This window comes from Lepisosteus oculatus, unplaced genomic scaffold, assembly GCF_040954835.1.
Source record: "Lepisosteus oculatus isolate fLepOcu1 unplaced genomic scaffold, fLepOcu1.hap2 HAP2_SCAFFOLD_63, whole genome shotgun sequence".
Lineage (NCBI taxonomy): Eukaryota > Metazoa > Chordata > Actinopteri > Semionotiformes > Lepisosteidae > Lepisosteus > Lepisosteus oculatus.
In genome coordinates, this window is record NW_027168182.1 from 1140001 (window position 1) to 1155000 (window position 15000).

General features: G+C 48.4%; 17 non-coding genes across 17 annotated transcripts; all 17 read right to left on the reverse strand.

Moving 5' to 3' along the window:
* Positions 1-220: 220 nt before the first annotated feature.
* Positions 221-294, reverse strand: trnai-aau (transfer RNA isoleucine (anticodon AAU)). Its single transcript has one exon. It is a non-coding gene; the product is annotated as a tRNA-Ile (tRNA).
* Positions 295-853: 559 nt separating this feature from the next.
* Positions 854-924, reverse strand: trnag-gcc (transfer RNA glycine (anticodon GCC)). The gene has a single exon. It is a non-coding gene; the product is annotated as a tRNA-Gly (tRNA).
* A 213-nt stretch (positions 925-1137) lies between these two features.
* Positions 1138-1219, reverse strand: trnas-aga (transfer RNA serine (anticodon AGA)). The gene has a single exon. It is a non-coding gene; the product is annotated as a tRNA-Ser (tRNA).
* Positions 1220-2489: 1270 nt separating this feature from the next.
* trnai-aau (transfer RNA isoleucine (anticodon AAU)) lies at positions 2490-2563 on the reverse strand. The gene has a single exon. It is a non-coding gene; the product is annotated as a tRNA-Ile (tRNA).
* A 559-nt stretch (positions 2564-3122) lies between these two features.
* trnag-gcc (transfer RNA glycine (anticodon GCC)) lies at positions 3123-3193 on the reverse strand. The gene has a single exon. It is a non-coding gene; the product is annotated as a tRNA-Gly (tRNA).
* Positions 3194-3406: 213 nt separating this feature from the next.
* trnas-aga (transfer RNA serine (anticodon AGA)) lies at positions 3407-3488 on the reverse strand. The gene has a single exon. It is a non-coding gene; the product is annotated as a tRNA-Ser (tRNA).
* Positions 3489-4758: 1270 nt separating this feature from the next.
* On the reverse strand, positions 4759-4832 carry trnai-aau (transfer RNA isoleucine (anticodon AAU)). Its single transcript has one exon. It is a non-coding gene; the product is annotated as a tRNA-Ile (tRNA).
* Positions 4833-5391: 559 nt separating this feature from the next.
* Positions 5392-5462, reverse strand: trnag-gcc (transfer RNA glycine (anticodon GCC)). Its single transcript has one exon. It is a non-coding gene; the product is annotated as a tRNA-Gly (tRNA).
* A 213-nt stretch (positions 5463-5675) lies between these two features.
* trnas-aga (transfer RNA serine (anticodon AGA)) lies at positions 5676-5757 on the reverse strand. Its single transcript has one exon. It is a non-coding gene; the product is annotated as a tRNA-Ser (tRNA).
* Positions 5758-7015: 1258 nt separating this feature from the next.
* On the reverse strand, positions 7016-7089 carry trnai-aau (transfer RNA isoleucine (anticodon AAU)). The gene has a single exon. It is a non-coding gene; the product is annotated as a tRNA-Ile (tRNA).
* A 559-nt stretch (positions 7090-7648) lies between these two features.
* On the reverse strand, positions 7649-7719 carry trnag-gcc (transfer RNA glycine (anticodon GCC)). The gene has a single exon. It is a non-coding gene; the product is annotated as a tRNA-Gly (tRNA).
* Positions 7720-7932: 213 nt separating this feature from the next.
* Positions 7933-8014, reverse strand: trnas-aga (transfer RNA serine (anticodon AGA)). The gene has a single exon. It is a non-coding gene; the product is annotated as a tRNA-Ser (tRNA).
* A 1270-nt stretch (positions 8015-9284) lies between these two features.
* On the reverse strand, positions 9285-9358 carry trnai-aau (transfer RNA isoleucine (anticodon AAU)). The gene has a single exon. It is a non-coding gene; the product is annotated as a tRNA-Ile (tRNA).
* A 559-nt stretch (positions 9359-9917) lies between these two features.
* trnag-gcc (transfer RNA glycine (anticodon GCC)) lies at positions 9918-9988 on the reverse strand. The gene has a single exon. It is a non-coding gene; the product is annotated as a tRNA-Gly (tRNA).
* A 1130-nt stretch (positions 9989-11118) lies between these two features.
* Positions 11119-11192, reverse strand: trnai-aau (transfer RNA isoleucine (anticodon AAU)). Its single transcript has one exon. It is a non-coding gene; the product is annotated as a tRNA-Ile (tRNA).
* A 308-nt stretch (positions 11193-11500) lies between these two features.
* trnas-aga (transfer RNA serine (anticodon AGA)) lies at positions 11501-11582 on the reverse strand. Its single transcript has one exon. It is a non-coding gene; the product is annotated as a tRNA-Ser (tRNA).
* Positions 11583-12840: 1258 nt separating this feature from the next.
* On the reverse strand, positions 12841-12914 carry trnai-aau (transfer RNA isoleucine (anticodon AAU)). Its single transcript has one exon. It is a non-coding gene; the product is annotated as a tRNA-Ile (tRNA).
* Between the last annotated feature and the right edge of the window lie 2086 nt (positions 12915-15000).

Here is a 15000-nt window from a genome sequence, read left to right on the forward strand (position 1 = left end):
AACTTCCGCTTATTTTTACCATATTAAACATTGGAAATCCTCCCACTTGTATTTGTGACACTTGATTTTGGCTCCACCTAAGACACTCTTAAATCTTCAAACACTTTTCTCTTCTCCCGCAACACTCTTGTCTGTCGGCACTATGTGGCAGCGTTGCATGACAACCCCTCTCACCACGGAAAGGAACCTAACAGCTTTGGTAAGAGAGGAGAAAAGGACCTGGCCAGTACGGGGATCGAACCCGTGACCTTGGCGTTATTAGCACCACGCTCGAACCAACTGAGCTAACCGGCCTCACAACAGTGCTCCTCTCTGTGCTGCAAAAAATCGAACTCAGGGAATTTCTTTTGTCCTCCTTTGAATAGAAAGCCGTGTAATTCAGTGTACGGGCTTTCTCGTGCAGTTTCATGGTTCTTGTAACCCAAATCCTACACTGGCCTGAAGTGCCCCCCCATTTCACAGCATTTTTCAGCTGATTTAAAATGTACCTAAAGGAGAAGCATTATTGAAGACCATCAATGACCAAGAGCTTTTGTCAAAGGTTTTGGTGGTCATTTTGAATGACCACAGAGCGCTGTGACCTCGGTTTTACATCTCATCCAAAAGACAGCGCCCTTTTACAACACAGCATCTCCGTCACTATACTGGGGCATTGGGACCCGCACAGACCTCAGGGTGAGCGCCCCACCGCCGGCACCATTAACACCGCTTCCAGCTGGAAGCTTTGTTTTTCCCTGTAGCTCACCCTCATCCGGGTACTGACCTGGCTCACACCTGCTTAGCTTCAGTGGGTTTTTTGAGTTGCGAGTTGCAAGGGGATGCAAGTGATGGAGCCGCTCGCTGCAAAAGCCACTGCATTGGCCGGGAATCGAACCCGAGCCTCCCGCGTGGCAGGCGAGAATTCTACCACTGAACCACCAATGCTCAGTGCCTGGGCCTTCAAAAAAGACGCTTTTTTGGTGCTCTGTGGAAAACGCGTCGACATCTGCTTCCAGCTGCAAAATGCCATTCGCGGACGCTGAAGAACTTATTTCCAAGGCAGCGGGTACAAGCGATTGGGCGTTTTAAAACCACCAGGAACAGCAAAGAGGCGCGCTTCTTTGCTTGCGCCGAAACACACCGCCTGGAGGCGGATAACGTAGTCGGCAGGATTCGAACCTGCGCGGGGAGACCCCAATGGATTTCTAGTCCATCGCCTTAACCACTCGGCCACGACTACAGCAAGCCCCACTGCCGCTGCGTTCTTGCTACAATCTTACCTGGATCGCGAGGCGCCGGCGGAAGCCTATTTCAAAGTCGTTCTCCGTTTCAAAAAAACATTTCCAAAATACAAGCCTTGCAGACAGACACGCCTCAGAGGACTTAAGGGTGGCTTCATGTCGGAATGATAAAGTCTCCCCGTCCGGACATGAAAATGCCACTTTGTTACACACAAAAAAAGAATCAACAACAGAGAAATGCCCACAAGCATTTGAAAAGCCGCACCACGTCGCACTTGAAATAGCTCTTACATTAGTGGTAGACGCAGGAATCGCCTTTTTATTTACGCTCTTACCAACGCGATGGAAAGCAAAACAAAGCAAAGCAGAGCAAAACAAAACGAACAAACGAAAACCTTGCGTATAACGCCGTTACGTGCCCAAGCGGTATTGTACATCATCCTAGCACTGCACCCCGGGGCGTACGGTATATGGGAACGAGCACACGCCACGAATCGTCTCGAATCACTCCCTACAGCTGTAAGGCGCCTTGAAGCGTGCACCCCCAACATTCTTCTTTGCGCATGTGTGAAAGGTAAACTCTTGAGCAGACTCTGAACCAGCTCTAAGGAAACTAATCCGATTAGACGTTACTTTGACTCATCTTTTTACGCTCAGTGCTGGATTGCTCAAACTCCAGCTAGGGTTAGGGTTAGCATTCCCACGCTACTTAGACACTTTGTTTACGCTCAGTGCTGGATTTTGGGAACTTCAGGATGAGTGGGAATTTTCTCCTATCTGTCAATTCTGTTTTGTTTTGGAGACTCTTGGCTGCCTATGTTGTACAGTGCAGCGTGAAGGAAACATTTTCCAAAACTGTGTCAGCTCAAAAGTTGTAAGAAAACCTCTCCAGCTGCTTTAACTCTCTTCATTTTTGTCATTTAATGTGACACTCGATGTATAACTGGAGCCTCACATATGCAAATGGTGAGGCTCCAGTTCGACACCCAGTTCGACACCACTTTACAGTATATGACAAAAGCATGGCAGACTGTGCCGGACCGGCAGATAACTTCCGCTTATTTTTACCATATTAAACATTGGAAATCCTCCCACTTGTATTTGTGACACTTGATTTTGGCTCCACCTAAGACACTCTTAAATCTTCAAACACTTTTCTCTTCTCCCGCAACACTCTTGTCTGTCGGCACTATGTGGCAGCGTTGCATGACAACCCCTCTCACCACGGAAAGGAACCTAACAGCTTTGGTAAGAGAGGAGAAAAGGACCTGGCCAGTACGGGGATCGAACCCGTGACCTTGGCGTTATTAGCACCACGCTCGAACCAACTGAGCTAACCGGCCTCACAACAGTGCTCCTCTCTGTGCTGCAAAAAATCGAACTCAGGGAATTTCTTTTGTCCTCCTTTGAATAGAAAGCCGTGTAATTCAGTGTACGGGCTTTCTCGTGCAGTTTCATGGTTCTTGTAACCCAAATCCTACACTGGCCTGAAGTGCCCCCCCATTTCACAGCATTTTTCAGCTGATTTAAAATGTACCTAAAGGAGAAGCATTATTGAAGACCATCAATGACCAAGAGCTTTTGTCAAAGGTTTTGGTGGTCATTTTGAATGACCACAGAGCGCTGTGACCTCGGTTTTACATCTCATCCAAAAGACAGCGCCCTTTTACAACACAGCATCTCCGTCACTATACTGGGGCATTGGGACCCGCACAGACCTCAGGGTGAGCGCCCCACCGCCGGCACCATTAACACTGCTTCCAGCTGGAAGCTTTGTTTTTCCCTGTAGCTCACCCTCATCCGGGTACTGACCTGGCTCACACCTGCTTAGCTTCAGTGGGTTTTTTGAGTTGCGAGTTGCAAGGGGATGCAAGTGATGGAGCCGCTCGCTGCAAAAGCCACTGCATTGGCCGGGAATCGAACCCGAGCCTCCCGCGTGGCAGGCGAGAATTCTACCACTGAACCACCAATGCTCAGTGCCTGGGCCTTCAAAAAAGACGCTTTTTTGGTGCTCTGTGGAAAACGCGTCGACATCTGCTTCCAGCTGCAAAATGCCATTCGCGGACGCTGAAGAACTTATTTCCAAGGCAGCGGGTACAAGCGATTGGGCGTTTTAAAACCACCAGGAACAGCAAAGAGGCGCGCTTCTTTGCTTGCGCCGAAACACACCGCCTGGAGGCGGATAACGTAGTCGGCAGGATTCGAACCTGCGCGGGGAGACCCCAATGGATTTCTAGTCCATCGCCTTAACCACTCGGCCACGACTACAGCAAGCCCCACTGCCGCTGCGTTCTTGCTACAATCTTACCTGGATCGCGAGGCGCCGGCGGAAGCCTATTTCAAAGTCGTTCTCCGTTTCAAAAAAACATTTCCAAAATACAAGCCTTGCAGACAGACACGCCTCAGAGGACTTAAGGGTGGCTTCATGTCGGAATGATAAAGTCTCCCCGTCCGGACATGAAAATGCCACTTTGTTACACACAAAAAAAGAATCAACAACAGAGAAATGCCCACAAGCATTTGAAAAGCCGCACCACGTCGCACTTGAAATAGCTCTTACATTAGTGGTAGACGCAGGAATCGCCTTTTTATTTACGCTCTTACCAACGCGATGGAAAGCAAAACAAAGCAAAGCAGAGCAAAACAAAACGAACAAACGAAAACCTTGCGTATAACGCCGTTACGTGCCCAAGCGGTATTGTACATCATCCTAGCACTGCACCCCGGGGCGTACGGTATATGGGAACGAGCACACGCCACGAATCGTCTCGAATCACTCCCTACAGCTGTAAGGCGCCTTGAAGCGTGCACCCCCAACATTCTTCTTTGCGCATGTGTGAAAGGTAAACTCTTGAGCAGACTCTGAACCAGCTCTAAGGAAACTAATCCGATTAGACGTTACTTTGACTCATCTTTTTACGCTCAGTGCTGGATTGCTCAAACTCCAGCTAGGGTTAGGGTTAGCATTCCCACGCTACTTAGACACTTTGTTTACGCTCAGTGCTGGATTTTGGGAACTTCAGGATGAGTGGGAATTTTCTCCTATCTGTCAATTCTGTTTTGTTTTGGAGACTCTTGGCTGCCTATGTTGTACAGTGCAGCGTGAAGGAAACATTTTCCAAAACTGTGTCAGCTCAAAAGTTGTAAGAAAACCTCTCCAGCTGCTTTAACTCTCTTCATTTTTGTCATTTAATGTGACACTCGATGTATAACTGGAGCCTCACATATGCAAATGGTGAGGCTCCAGTTCGACACCCAGTTCGACACCACTTTACAGTATATGACAAAAGCATGGCAGACTGTGCCGGACCGGCAGATAACTTCCGCTTATTTTTACCATATTAAACATTGGAAATCCTCCCACTTGTATTTGTGACACTTGATTTTGGCTCCACCTAAGACACTCTTAAATCTTCAAACACTTTTCTCTTCTCCCGCAACACTCTTGTCTGTCGGCACTATGTGGCAGCGTTGCATGACAACCCCTCTCACCACGGAAAGGAACCTAACAGCTTTGGTAAGAGAGGAGAAAAGGACCTGGCCAGTACGGGGATCGAACCCGTGACCTTGGCGTTATTAGCACCACGCTCGAACCAACTGAGCTAACCGGCCTCACAACAGTGCTCCTCTCTGTGCTGCAAAAAATCGAACTCAGGGAATTTCTTTTGTCCTCCTTTGAATAGAAAGCCGTGTAATTCAGTGTACGGGCTTTCTCGTGCAGTTTCATGGTTCTTGTAACCCAAATCCTACACTGGCCTGAAGTGCCCCCCCATTTCACAGCATTTTTCAGCTGATTTAAAATGTACCTAAAGGAGAAGCATTATTGAAGACCATCAATGACCAAGAGCTTTTGTCAAAGGTTTTGGTGGTCATTTTGAATGACCACAGAGCGCTGTGACCTCGGTTTTACATCTCATCCAAAAGACAGCGCCCTTTTACAACACAGCATCTCCGTCACTATACTGGGGCATTGGGACCCGCACAGACCTCAGGGTGAGCGCCCCACCGCCGGCACCATTAACACCGCTTCCAGCTGGAAGCTTTGTTTTTCCCTGTAGCTCACCCTCATCCGGGTACTGACCTGGCTCACACCTGCTTAGCTTCAGTGGGTTTTTTGAGTTGCGAGTTGCAAGGGGATGCAAGTGATGGAGCCGCTCGCTGCAAAAGCCACTGCATTGGCCGGGAATCGAACCCGAGCCTCCCGCGTGGCAGGCGAGAATTCTACCACTGAACCACCAATGCTCAGTGCCTGGGCCTTCAAAAAAGACGCTTTTTTGGTGCTCTGTGGAAAACGCGTCGACATCTGCTTCCAGCTGCAAAATGCCATTCGCGGACGCTGAAGAACTTATTTCCAAGGCAGCGGGTACAAGCGATTGGGCGTTTTAAAACCACCAGGAACAGCAAAGAGGCGCGCTTCTTTGCTTGCGCCGAAACACACCGCCTGGAGGCGGATAACGTAGTCGGCAGGATTCGAACCTGCGCGGGGAGACCCCAATGGATTTCTAGTCCATCGCCTTAACCACTCGGCCACGACTACAGCAAGCCCCACTGCCGCTGCGTTCTTGCTACAATCTTACCTGGATCGCGAGGCGCCGGCGGAAGCCTATTTCAAAGTCGTTCTCCGTTTCAAAAAAACATTTCCAAAATACAAGCCTTGCAGACAGACACGCCTCAGAGGACTTAAGGGTGGCTTCATGTCGGAATGATAAAGTCTCCCCGTCCGGACATGAAAATGCCACTTTGTTACACACAAAAAAAGAATCAACAACAGAGAAATGCCCACAAGCATTTGAAAAGCCGCACCACGTCGCACTTGAAATAGCTCTTACATTAGTGGTAGACGCAGGAATCGCCTTTTTATTTACGCTCTTACCAACGCGATGGAAAGCAAAACAAAGCAAAGCAGAGCAAAACAAAACGAACAAACGAAAACCTTGCGTATAACGCCGTTACGTGCCCAAGCGGTATTGTACATCATCCTAGCACTGCACCCCGGGGCGTACGGTATATGGGAACGAGCACACGCCACGAATCGTCTCGAATCACTCCCTACAGCTGTAAGGCGCCTTGAAGCGTGCACCCCCAACATTCTTCTTTGCGCATGTGTGAAAGGTAAACTCTTGAGCAGACTCTGAACCAGCTCTAAGGAAACTAATCCGATTAGACGTTACTTTGACTCATCTTTTTACGCTCAGTGCTGGATTGCTCAAACTCCAGCTAGGGTTAGGGTTAGCATTCCCACGCTACTTAGACACTTTGTTTACGCTCAGTGCTGGATTTTGGGAACTTCAGGATGAGTGGGAATTTTCTCCTATCTGTCAATTCTGTTTTGTTTTGGAGACTCTTGGCTGCCTATGTTGTACAGTGCAGCGTGAAGGAAACATTTTCCAAAACTGTGTCAGCTCAAAAGTTGTAAGAAAACCTCTCCAGCTGCTTTAACTCTCTTCATTTTTGTCATTTAATGTGACACTCGATGTATAACTGGAGCCTCACATATGCAAATGGTGAGGCTCCAGTTCGACACCACTTTACAGTATATGACAAAAGCATGGCAGACTGTGCCGGACCGGCAGATAACTTCCGCTTATTTTTACCATATTAAACATTGGAAATCCTCCCACTTGTATTTGTGACACTTGATTTTGGCTCCACCTAAGACACTCTTAAATCTTCAAACACTTTTCTCTTCTCCCGCAACACTCTTGTCTGTCGGCACTATGTGGCAGCGTTGCATGACAACCCCTCTCACCACGGAAAGGAACCTAACAGCTTTGGTAAGAGAGGAGAAAAGGACCTGGCCAGTACGGGGATCGAACCCGTGACCTTGGCGTTATTAGCACCACGCTCGAACCAACTGAGCTAACCGGCCTCACAACAGTGCTCCTCTCTGTGCTGCAAAAAATCGAACTCAGGGAATTTCTTTTGTCCTCCTTTGAATAGAAAGCCGTGTAATTCAGTGTACGGGCTTTCTCGTGCAGTTTCATGGTTCTTGTAACCCAAATCCTACACTGGCCTGAAGTGCCCCCCCATTTCACAGCATTTTTCAGCTGATTTAAAATGTACCTAAAGGAGAAGCATTATTGAAGACCATCAATGACCAAGAGCTTTTGTCAAAGGTTTTGGTGGTCATTTTGAATGACCACAGAGCGCTGTGACCTCGGTTTTACATCTCATCCAAAAGACAGCGCCCTTTTACAACACAGCATCTCCGTCACTATACTGGGGCATTGGGACCCGCACAGACCTCAGGGTGAGCGCCCCACCGCCGGCACCATTAACACCGCTTCCAGCTGGAAGCTTTGTTTTTCCCTGTAGCTCACCCTCATCCGGGTACTGACCTGGCTCACACCTGCTTAGCTTCAGTGGGTTTTTTGAGTTGCGAGTTGCAAGGGGATGCAAGTGATGGAGCCGCTCGCTGCAAAAGCCACTGCATTGGCCGGGAATCGAACCCGAGCCTCCCGCGTGGCAGGCGAGAATTCTACCACTGAACCACCAATGCTCAGTGCCTGGGCCTTCAAAAAAGACGCTTTTTTGGTGCTCTGTGGAAAACGCGTCGACATCTGCTTCCAGCTGCAAAATGCCATTCGCGGACGCTGAAGAACTTATTTCCAAGGCAGCGGGTACAAGCGATTGGGCGTTTTAAAACCACCAGGAACAGCAAAGAGGCGCGCTTCTTTGCTTGCGCCGAAACACACCGCCTGGAGGCGGATAACGTAGTCGGCAGGATTCGAACCTGCGCGGGGAGACCCCAATGGATTTCTAGTCCATCGCCTTAACCACTCGGCCACGACTACAGCAAGCCCCACTGCCGCTGCGTTCTTGCTACAATCTTACCTGGATCGCGAGGCGCCGGCGGAAGCCTATTTCAAAGTCGTTCTCCGTTTCAAAAAAACATTTCCAAAATACAAGCCTTGCAGACAGACACGCCTCAGAGGACTTAAGGGTGGCTTCATGTCGGAATGATAAAGTCTCCCCGTCCGGACATGAAAATGCCACTTTGTTACACACAAAAAAAGAATCAACAACAGAGAAATGCCCACAAGCATTTGAAAAGCCGCACCACGTCGCACTTGAAATAGCTCTTACATTAGTGGTAGACGCAGGAATCGCCTTTTTATTTACGCTCTTACCAACGCGATGGAAAGCAAAACAAAGCAAAGCAGAGCAAAACAAAACGAACAAACGAAAACCTTGCGTATAACGCCGTTACGTGCCCAAGCGGTATTGTACATCATCCTAGCACTGCACCCCGGGGCGTACGGTATATGGGAACGAGCACACGCCACGAATCGTCTCGAATCACTCCCTACAGCTGTAAGGCGCCTTGAAGCGTGCACCCCCAACATTCTTCTTTGCGCATGTGTGAAAGGTAAACTCTTGAGCAGACTCTGAACCAGCTCTAAGGAAACTAATCCGATTAGACGTTACTTTGACTCATCTTTTTACGCTCAGTGCTGGATTGCTCAAACTCCAGCTAGGGTTAGGGTTAGCATTCCCACGCTACTTAGACACTTTGTTTACGCTCAGTGCTGGATTTTGGGAACTTCAGGATGAGTGGGAATTTTCTCCTATCTGTCAATTCTGTTTTGTTTTGGAGACTCTTGGCTGCCTATGTTGTACAGTGCAGCGTGAAGGAAACATTTTCCAAAACTGTGTCAGCTCAAAAGTTGTAAGAAAACCTCTCCAGCTGCTTTAACTCTCTTCATTTTTGTCATTTAATGTGACACTCGATGTATAACTGGAGCCTCACATATGCAAATGGTGAGGCTCCAGTTCGACACCCAGTTCGACACCACTTTACAGTATATGACAAAAGCATGGCAGACTGTGCCGGACCGGCAGATAACTTCCGCTTATTTTTACCATATTAAACATTGGAAATCCTCCCACTTGTATTTGTGACACTTGATTTTGGCTCCACCTAAGACACTCTTAAATCTTCAAACACTTTTCTCTTCTCCCGCAACACTCTTGTCTGTCGGCACTATGTGGCAGCGTTGCATGACAACCCCTCTCACCACGGAAAGGAACCTAACAGCTTTGGTAAGAGAGGAGAAAAGGACCTGGCCAGTACGGGGATCGAACCCGTGACCTTGGCGTTATTAGCACCACGCTCGAACCAACTGAGCTAACCGGCCTCACAACAGTGCTCCTCTCTGTGCTGCAAGAAATCGAACTCAGGGAATTTCTTTTGTCCTCCTTTGAATAGAAAGCCGTGTAATTCAGTGTACGGGCTTTCTCGTGCAGTTTCATGGTTCTTGTAACCCAAATCCTACACTGGCCTGAAGTGCCCCCCCATTTCACAGCATTTTTCAGCTGATTTAAAATGTACCTAAAGGAGAAGCATTATTGAAGACCATCAATGACCAAGAGCTTTTGTCAAAGGTTTTGGTGGTCATTTTGAATGACCACAGAGCGCTGTGACCTCGGTTTTACATCTCATCCAAAAGACAGCGCCCTTTTACAACACAGCATCTCCGTCACTATACTGGGGCATTGGGACCCGCACAGACCTCAGGGTGAGCGCCCCACCGCCGGCACCATTGACACCGCTTCCAGCTGGAAGCTTTGTTTTCCCCTGTAGCTCACTCTCATCCGGGTACTGACCTGGCTCACACCTGCTTAGCTTCAGTGGGTTTTTTGAGTTGCGAGTTGCAAGGGGATGCAAGTGATGGAGCCGCTCGCTGCAAAAGCCACTGCATTGGCCGGGAATCGAACCCGAGCCTCACGCGTGGCAGGCGAGAATTCTACCACTGAACCACCAATGCTCAGTGCCTGGGCCTTCAAAAAAGACGCTTTTTTGGTGCTCTGTGCAAAACGCGTCGACATCTGCTTCCAGCTGCAAAATGCCATTCGCGGACGCTGAAGAACTTATTTCCAAGGCAGCGGGTACAAGCGATTGGGCGTTTTAAAACCACCAGGAACAGCAAAGAGGCGCGCTTCTTTGCTTGCGCCGAAACACACCGCCTTGCAGACAGACACGCCTCAGAGGACTTAAGGGTGGCTTCATGTCGGAATGATAAAGTCTCCCCGTCCGGACATGAAAATGCCACTTTGTTACACACAAAAAAAGAATCAACAACAGAGAAATGCCCACAAGCATTTGAAAAGCCGCACCACGTCGCACTTGAAATAGCTCTTACATTAGTGGTAGACGCAGGAATCGCCTTTTTATTTACGCTCTTACCAACGCGATGGAAAGCAAAACAAAGCAAAGCAGAGCAAAACAAAACGAACAAACGAAAACCTTGCGTATAACGCCGTTACGTGCCCAAGCGGTATTGTACATCATCCTAGCACTGCACCCCGGGGCGTACGGTATATGGGAACGAGCACACGCCACGAATCGTCTCGAATCACTCCCTACAGCTGTAAGGCGCCTTGAAGCGTGCACCCCCAACATTCTTCTTTGCGCATGTGTGAAAGGTAAACTCTTGAGCAGACTCTGAACCAGCTCTAAGGAAACTAATCCGATTAGACGTTACTTTGACTCATCTTTTTACGCTCAGTGCTGGATTGCTCAAACTCCAGCTAGGGTTAGGGTTAGCATTCCCACGCTACTTAGACACTTTGTTTACGCTCAGTGCTGGATTTTGGGAACTTCAGGATGAGTGGGAATTTTCTCCTATCTGTCAATTCTGTTTTGTTTTGGAGACTCTTGGCTGCCTATGTTGTACAGTGCAGCGTGAAGGAAACATTTTCCAAAACTGTGTCAGCTCAAAAGTTGTAAGAAAACCTCTCCAGCTGCTTTAACTCTCTTCATTTTTGTCATTTAATGTGACACTCGATGTATAACTGGAGCCTCACATATAGCCTCACATATGTCAATTGTTGCATGACAACCCCTCTCACCACGGAAAGGAACCTAACAGCTTTGGTAAGAGAGGAGAAAAGGACCTGGCCAGTACGGGGATCGAACCCGTGACCTTGGCGTTATTAGCACCACGCTCGAACCAACTGAGCTAACCGGCCTCACAACAGTGATCCTCTCTGTGCTGCAAGAAATCGAACTCAGGGAATTTCTTTTGTCCTCCTTTGAATAGAAAGCCGTGTAATTCAGTGTACGGGCTTTCTCGTGCAGTTTCATGGTTCTTGTAACCCAAATCCTACACTGGCCTGAAGTGCCCCCCCATTTCACAGCATTTTTCAGCTGATTTAAAATGTACCTAAAGGAGAAGCATTATTGAAGACCATCAATGACCAAGAGCTTTTGTCAAAGGTTTTGATGGTCATTTTGAATGACCACAGAGCGCTGTGACACACCGCCTGGAGGCGGATAACGTAGTCGGCAGGATTCGAACCTGCGCGGGGAGACCCCAATGGATTTCTAGTCCATCGCCTTAACCACTCGGCCACGACTACAGCAAGCCCCACTGCCGCTGCGTTCTTGCTACAATCTTACCTGGATCGCGAGGCGCCGGCGGAAGCCTATTTCAAAGTCGTTCTCCGTTTCAAAAAAACATTTCCAAAATACAAGCCTTGCAGACAGACACGCCTCAGAGGACTTAAGGGTGGCTTCATGTCGGAATGATAAAGTCTCCCCGTCCGGACATGAAAATGCCACTTTGTTACACACAAAAAAAGAATCAACAACAGAGAAATGCCCACAAGCATTTGAAAAGCCGCACCACGTCGCACTTGAAATAGCTCTTACATTAGTGGTAGACGCAGGAATCGCCTTTTTATTTACGCTCTTACCAACGCGATGGAAAGCAAAACAAAGCAAAGCAGAGCAAAACAAAACGAACAAACGAAAACCTTGCGTATAACGCCGTTACGTGCCCAAGCGGTATTGTACATCATCCTAGCACTGCACCCCGGGGCGTACGGTATATGGGAACGAGCACACGCCACGAATTGTCTCGAATCACTCCCTACAGCTGTAAGGCGCCTTGAAGCGTGCACCCCCAACATTCTTCTTTGCGCATGTGTGAAAGGTAAACTCTTGAGCAGACTCTGAACCAGCTCTAAGGAAACTAATCCGATTAGACGTTACTTTGACTCATCTTTTTACGCTCAGTGCTGGATTGCTCAAACTCCAGCTAGGGTTAGGGTTAGCATTCCCACGCTACTTAGACACTTTGTTTACGCTCAGTGCTGGATTTTGGGAACTTCAGGATGAGTGGGAATTTTCTCCTATCTGTCAATTCTGTTTTGTTTTGGAGACTCTTGGCTGCCTATGTTGTACAGTGCAGCGTGAAGGAAACATTTTCCAAAACTGTGTCAGCTCAAAAGTTGTAAGAAAACCTCTCCAGCTGCTTTAACTCTCTTCATTTTTGTCATTTAATGTGACACTCGATGTATAACTGGAGCCTCACATATGCAAATGGTGAGGCTCCAGTTCGACACCACTTTACAGTATATGACAAAAGCATGGCAGACTGTGCCGGACCGGCAGATAACTTCCGCTTATTTTTACCATATTAAACATTGGAAATCCTCCCACTTGTATTTGTGACACTTGATTTTGGCTCCACCTAAGACACTCTTAAATCTTCAAACACTTTTCTCTTCTCCCGCAACACTCTTGTCTGTCGGCACTATGTGGCAGCGTTGCATGACAACCCCTCTCACCACGGAAAGGAACCTAACAGCTTTGGTAAGAGAGGAGAAAAGGACCTGGCCAGTACAGGGATCGAACCCGTGACCTTGGCGTTATTAGCACCACGCTCGAACCAACTGAGCTAACCGGCCTCACAACAGTGCTCCTCTCTGTGCTGCAAAAAATCGAACTCAGGGAATTTCTTTTGTCCTCCTTTGAATAGAAAGCCGTGTAATTCAGTGTACGGGCTTTCTCGTGCAGTTTCATGGTTCTTGTAACCCAAATCCTACACTGGCCTGAAGTGCCCCCCCATTTCACAGCATTTTTCAGCTGATTTAAAATGTACCTAAAGGAGAAGCATTATTGAAGACCATCAATGACCAAGAGCTTTTGTCAAAGGTTTTGGTGGTCATTTTGAATGACCACAGAGCGCTGTGACCTCGGTTTTACATCTCATCCAAAAGACAGCGCCATTTTACAACATAGCATCTCCGTCACTATACTGGGGCATTGGGACCCGCACAGACCTCAGGGTGAGCGCCCCACCGCCGGCACCATTAACACCGCTTCCAGCTGGAAGCTTTGTTTTTCCCTGTAGCTCACCCTCATCCGGGTACTGACCTGGCTCACACCTGCTTAGCTTCAGTGGGTTTTTTGAGTTGCGAGTTGCAAGGGGATGCAAGTGATGGAGCCGCTCGCTGCAAAAGCCACTGCATTGGCCGGGAATCGAACCCGAGCCTCCCGCGTGGCAGGCGAGAATTCTATCACTGAACCACCAATGCTCAGTGCCTGGGCCTTCAAAAAAGACGCTTTTTTGGTGCTCTGTGGAAAACGCGTCGACATCTGCTTCCAGCTGCAAAATGCCATTCGCGGACGCTGAAGAACTTATTTCCAAGGCAGCGGGTACAAGCGATTGGGCGTTTTAAAACCACCAGGAACAGCAAAGAGGCGCGCTTCTTTGCTTGCGCCGAAACACACCGACTGGAGGCGGATAACGTAGTCGGCAGGATTCGAACCTGCGCGGGGAGACCCCAATGGATTTCTAGTACATCGCCTTAACCACTCGGCCACGACTACAGCAAGCCCCACTGCCGCTGCGTTCTTGCTACAATCTTACCTGGATCGCGAGGCGCCGGCGGAAGCCTATTTCAAAGTCGTTCTCCGTTTCAAAAAAACATTTCCAAAATACAAGCCTTGCAGACAGACACGCCTCAGAGGACTTAAGGGTGGCTTCATGTCGGAATGATAAAGTCTCCCCGTCCGGACATGAAAATGCCACTTTGTTACACACAAAAAAAGAATCAACAACAGAGAAATGCCCACAAGCATTTGAAAAGCCGCACCACGTCGCACTTGAAATAGCTCTTACATTAGTGGTAGACGCAGGAATCGCCTTTTTATTTACGCTCTTACCAACGCGATGGAAAGCAAAACAAAGCAAAGCAGAGCAAAACAAAACGAACAAACGAAAACCTTGCGTATAACGCCGTTACGTGCCCAAGCGGTATTGTACATCATCCTAGCACTGCACCCCGGGGCGTATGGTATATGGGAACGAGCACACGCCACGAATTGTCTCAAATCACTCCCTACAGCTGTAAGGCGCCTTGAAGCGTGCACCCCCAACATTCTTCTTTGCGCATGTGTGAAAGGTAAACTCTTGAGCAGACTCTGAACCAGCTCTAAGGAAACTAATCCGATTAGACGTTACTTTGACTCATCTTTTTACGCTCAGTGCTGGATTGCTCAAACTCCAGCTAGGGTTAGGGTTAGCATTCCCACGCTACTTAGACACTTTGTTTACGCTCAGTGCTGGATTTTGGGAACTTCAGGATGAGTGGGAATTTTCTCCTGTCAATTCTGTTTTGTTTTGGAGACTCTTGGCTGCCTATGTTGTACAGTGCAGCGTGAAGGAAACATTTTCCAAAACTGTGTCAGCTCAAAAGTTGTAAGAAAACCTCTCCAGCTGCTTTAACTCTCTTCATTTTTGTCATTTAATGTGACACTCGATGTATAACTGGAGCCTCACATATGCAAATGGTGAGGCTCCAGTTCGACACCCAGTTCGACACCACTTTACAGTATATGACAAAAGCATGGCAGACTGTGCCGGACCGGCAGATAACTTCCGCTTATTTTTACCATATTGTAACGCAACGGGGGCTCATGCGGGCGCCCTTGCCGCATCTGGTCGGCCCAAAGTATAGGTGGCTCGAACCCGGGACTTCCGCGTCTCTC